Consider the following 6,000-nt stretch of genomic DNA (forward strand, 5'->3'; position numbering starts at 1 on the left):
AGGCGCGCCAGTGCCTCTTTTGCCGAGCGCACCATTCTCTCCGCTTGCCCGTTGCTGGATGGATGAAAGGGTGCCATTAGGGCATGGCGGATTCCCAGTCCCAAAAGATACCGCTCAAACGTGCCTGACGTGAACTGCGGTCCGTTGTCGGAGACAAGGACATCAGGACACCCATGCGTTGCAAACAGGCCTCGCAGCACCCGGATGACGGCCTCGGTAGTGGTGGAGGGCATCAGGGCCACCTCCAGCCATTTGAAATAGGCGTCCTCCACTACCATAAAGGTCCGGCCGTGAAAGGGGCCAGCCAGATCGATGTGCACCCTCGACCAGGGTGTCTTGGGCGTCTCCCAGGTGTGTCCCTTACTTGCCGGTGGTGCAGGCCTCGACTCTTGGCACACTTGACAGGCAGTGATGGCATCGTCCATATTAGGCCACCAGACGTAACACCAAACCAACACCTTCATTTTGACAATTCCCTGGTGGCCAACGTGCAGAGCATCCAGGACGCGCTGACGGAGTCCCTGGGGAATCACGACGCGGTCTCCCCACAGCAGACAGCCGCGATGAGCCGAGAGTTCATGTCTGGTTGCGAAGGGCTGGAACTCTGATGCAAAAGGCCCTTGTGGCCACCCCCTCCACACCCAGTTGAGCACCCGGCTGATGGTGCGATCCTGGGCAGACGCGGAGGCCACAGTGGCAGCCGATACAGGCGCTGCCGGAAGATCCTGAATCAGGAGGAGCGATGAAGCTGGAGCCGGGTCTTCCACAAATGCTGGAAGAGGGCAACGGCTGAGGGCGTCGGCATGGCCCATCGATTTCCCCAGGCAATGGACGAGCCGGTAGTGGTAGGCAGCCAGGAAAACAGTCCATCGCAGCATGCGTGGCGAGAGGACCGGTGGAGTTGGACGATCACCGGCGAGGAGGCCCAGGAGTGGCTTGTGGTCAGTGATGAGGACAAAAGTCCTGCCATAGAGGTATTCATGGAACCTCTTCACTCCAGCCACAAGTGCCAGTGCCTCCTTGTCGAGCTGGCTGTAATTCCGTTCCATCGGAGATAGCGTCCTGGAAAAGTAGGCGAGTGGTGCTTCTCTTCCGTCTGGAAAACGGTGACTAAGGATGCCAAAAGGTGAGGCGTCGCAGGCAAGGACCAGCGGCCTGGATTCACTGTACTGTACCAGCACACGGTCCGATGAAAGGAGAGCCTTGACCGCGTTGAAGGCCGCTGTCTCCCGATGACCCCAGGCCCAAGGCGTCTTTGTGCTAAGGAGTCGGTGAAGAGGCTCAGCCACTGTGGCTTTGTGGGGCAGGAACATGTTATAAAAGTTCAGCAGCCCCAGGAATGCCTGCAACTCCGTCTTGTTCTTTGGGATGGGGGCCTGCTGGATAGCGCGGATCTTGGATGTGGTCGGGTGGAGGCCGGAGGCATCGATAAGATAGCCCAGGAACTCTACCTGTGGAACGGCGATCTGGCACTTCTCCCTCTTTACCTTGAGCCCGGCCTCTTGGAACCTGGTCAGCACGGCACGGAAGCGCTCAAACAGCTGCTGGTGTGAGTCTGCGGACACCAAGACGTCATCAAAATATGGTACCACGCCCGAAAACCCTTGCAGGAGACGCTCCATAAGGCTTTGGAAAATGCCAGGAGCCACACTCACCCCGAACTGCAACCGGCGGCAACGGAATGCCCCTCGGTGGGTGACGATTGTCTGGGCTTCAGCAGTGGCATCATCGACGGGCAGTTGTTGATAGGCTTGGGCAAGGTCCAGCTTAGCGAAGACCTTACCCTCACCCAGGGAATGCAGCAGGTGTTGGACAACAGGAACCGGATAAGCGTGCTGCTGAAGTGCCTTGTTGATCGTGCACTTGTAGTCAGCGCAGATTCTCACCGACCCATCTGGCTTGACAGGCGTGACGATGGGGGTTTCCCACTTGGCGTGGTCAACCGGCTCCAAAACTCCTTGGGCGATCAGTTTGTCCAGTTGTTCGTCCACCTTAGCCTTGAGAGCAAAGGGAACCCGGCGTGGCTTTAGCTTGATGGGGGCGACTTGTGGATCAAGGCTAAAGGAGATGGGCATACCTGTATATTGACCCAAGGTGCCGTCAAAAACCTCGGCAAAGTCTTTGACCAGAAGGTCAGTCTCTGCGTTAGAGATGCAGTTGATGCCGGTGACTTCCAGGCCAAGGGCATCAAACCAGTCTAGCCCTAGGAGGCTTGGCCGCTGACCTTTGACCACCACCAGTCAGAGCAGGCCCGAAAAATCCTTGAAGGCGATCCGGAACCGGCCAACGCCTACCATGGGAATGTCATTTCCCTGGTAGTCTCTCAGGTGTACACGGTGAGAGTCGAGTTGCCTTTTGGACACTCTGGGTACCAGTCTTTTGATGGTGCTCCAAGACACGATGGACAGGGCAGACCCGGTGTCGATCTCCATGTCACATGGAGGTCCTTCAATGAGCACCGTGACGTTCAGCTTGCGTCGCATAGGCGAGTCAGTTTGGCCAATCGTGGTTCCAGACGGGCAGCGGCAGTTGGTGAGAGCGAAACAACTTTCCTTGGCAGACTGGAGTGAAGACTTGGACTTGCGAGTCGGTGAAGGGGGGGTGTCAGACGGAGCCGATCGGCAGACCTTAGCGATGTGGCCCCTTCTGGAACACTTCCTACAGATGGTGTCTGTGAATCGACACTTGGCACGGGAATGGTTGCCTCCGCAGCCGGCACCTTCTGGTTGGCCCTTGGACTTCTGTTGGAACTTCCTGCGCTCCCGCTTTGTCTGGTGCACATCATCGTCTTCACTGGAGGATGCCTCATCACTGCTGGCCTCTTCATGATGCACCGGAACTGGCTTCCTATCAAGACGTGGGCTGCTGGCGACTTCCGGCGAGGGAGCATGGCGGCTGCAACAGCAGAAAAGAGCTCCTGAAGCTAGCCAGAGTAAAAGGCTGTCTGGCCGATTCCCGGGCTCCCAAGACTGCTGCTGCCAGCACCGCCAGCGGAGAGGAATCGGGGGTGCCCGGGAGTCTACCAAAGGAGCCAAAACACCCCCCCAGGACTGAGATTGAGCCGGAAAGGCACCCGACCCCCCCCCCCAACAGCCCAGAGAAGCTCCAAAACCAGGAGAACAGTGGAGCTACAACAAAGAGGGAGAAAGAAAGGGGGAGAGAGGAAGAAATAGAAAGACAGAAAAAGGAGCCCCAACTTTACCGCTGCTGCCCCCATCTCTGCCGACGGGAAAAAAGAGGAGAGGTAGGTGAGCACCGGGAAGGAAAAAGAGGCTCCGAAAAAACACGTGGCTGAGCCCGACCGGAGCTCCAGCGGCAAGGAAAGCAGCGAAAAGCCGCATGACAAAGGAGATCACAGAAAGGAAGAAACTACCCTTTTTTCTCCCCCTTTCTTTTTCTTTTTTTTTTAACCCCCTCTTTGTTAACCCCTTCCTCCTCCCCCTCTCTCTCCCTTTCTTTCTTTTTTTTTAAATTAAAAATCTTTTTTATCCCCCCCCATATACCTACTTTTATCACTCTTCTTTTTAAAAGAGGGGCCACTGCTGCTGCAGCCACCCTTTACTTGAATTTTAATGGTTGTTTCTACCTTTTCTACACTATTTAAAGACACCCTTTTCCACACACACACCCCCAACTTAAATCTCATTTTATTTTCACCTCAAACTCCCCTCTTAAGAATTAAAATGGCAGTACCCAGAAAAGAGCCCTGAAACAACACAGGTCATTTCCTGGGACTGCCACTTCGCCCCAGACTTTCCACTCTCTTTTACCTATCCTCTTCGTCCCTTACTCATTTTTAAAAATAAAATAACTTTATATATATATATACACACACACACACACAAAAACACATTTTTTTAAACCTTTAATTCTCATTTTTATCTTCTACCCGTACCATTTTAATTATTACTATTATTTACAAACAAAAGATAATAATAATTAGGGGGAAATATTTTGTTTTTTTTAAACAACAACAACAACACACACACACAATTCCCCCCCCCCTTTTTAGAGCCCTTTCTATTCTAATTGTCAGCTTCTTCTTGAGGGGGGAATCCTTCGCCCCCCTGCTACGACCACCACTCTCTTTTAAAACAAAAAAATTCTCCAAATCACTGCTATTGCTATTGATACTCTCCCCCTCAACTCTCCCCTTTTATTTTTCTCTTTCTTTTTTCTCTCCCCTCTCTCTCTCTTCACCCCTCCTTATTTTTTCCTTCTATCCCACCTTTCACTTTCCATCCCCAATTTTGTTTTCTATCCCCTTTACTTTAAAAAATCAACCCCCCCTTTTTTTTAGCCGGTTCGTCAGATTGTTTTTGAGGGGAGAGCCCTCTCCCCCCACCCCTCTTTTAAAATAAGACTTTCCCCCATACCATTGCCACAGTTCACCCCCCTCCCTCCCTCTCCCCTCTCTTTTGTTCTCCTTCCTTTTCCCACCATTCCCCCCTCCTCTCCTTTTCTCTCCCTCCTCCCTTTCTCCCTCCCCCCTCCCCTTCCCCTAAAGGAAACACATACACTCATTCATATCACTGTATCATACTTTGCCCCCTCATACTATAGCTAAAACTATTGCTGCAATCTATTACCGCTGATATTACTGTACTATCTCTCCTCTCTCTTTCAACTCTCTTTTTGTCTCTCTCTCTCTTCTCTTATACTCCAATCTCTCCTCTCCCCCCGGCCCCCCCTTCTTCTTTCTTCTTCTTCCTTTTACTCCCTCCACCCTTTACATATAGCCTATTTGTCTGTCTCTGCTTCTGAGTGCACTCCCAACCCCAACTTCCACTTTAACTGAACCCCAGTACAGTACCCCTTTGGGGTATATACAACCCCCTCCGAAACAAATATTTCCCCTGGCCCCACCCCCTAATCTTTTGCATCTCTACCTGCTGACCCCCTCCCTTTATATGAACTGTCTGTCCGTTGGTCTACTCATCTTCTTACCTGCCCCCCCCCCCCCCGCTTTGGCGGCACCGCTGAGGCAACTACAGAAGCCCTACAGAAGTTTTTAAAACACAGGCTAGAAGTGACACAAATGACCACCTAATCCAAACGCTCTGCACAAGCCACCAGCCAGCAACGCCTGATCAGCTCAGCAACCCAACAATACCCAGGAACCACCACTGCCACAACTCCTAACCACCGCTCTACTCCAAGAAGATGCCAAGCCAACCTCAAACCAAAACCATTAGGGAGACTGAGATGACACCAACCAGGGAGATGGCAAACAATGCTAAGACCATAACTCCCCTTCAAGATGATGACCGCCCAGTAACGAAACGAGACCTGAGGGAAATGGAAGCAAGATTAGAAGCACGATTAGAAGAAACACTGAAGGCCACAATGGCTCCCATGCAGGCACTAATCAACAATCTAACCTCCAAAGTGGAAGCTCTAGAGAACAAGAACCAAATGCAAGAAAGAATAATAGAGCAATACCGGGAGGAAAATGCATGTGTGAACAAGAAACTGGACGAACTGGTAAACCAAATGGAAGCAGAACACAGAGAGATGAAAATTAAGCAAGCCGACCTTGAAGATCGCAATAGACGCTGTAACATCCGCTTCCGCAACTTTCCTGAAAAAACAGAGGAGAAAAGCCCAGCAGACCTAATTATACGCTGGCTGAAAAACACAATCCCAAGCCTGAAACTTGAGGCAGATGACTTGGAGAGGGCTCACAGAGCCCTAAAACCTATGCCAAAACCCAGTGCCCCCCCCAAGAGACATCATTGTATGCTTCACACGCTACAAAAAGAAGGAAGAGGTATGGAACTACCTCAGAAACTCAACCAACCTTCGATATGGAGAAACCCCCATTCTGGCCTTACAGGACTTATCCCAAGATACCCTAAACCGGAGGAAAAGCCTGTGCCCATTCACCCAGCGTCTCCAACAAGCCGGGATCAAATACCGATGGGGCTTCCCCTTCCGCCTCATTGTAACAACCAATACAACACAACACAACACATGGCCACCAACATATCTGAGGCCCTG

The sequence above is a fragment of the Podarcis cretensis genome (assembly GCF_951804945.1).
Source record: "Podarcis cretensis genome assembly, chromosome: 11".
Taxonomy (NCBI): Eukaryota; Metazoa; Chordata; class Lepidosauria; order Squamata; family Lacertidae; genus Podarcis; species Podarcis cretensis.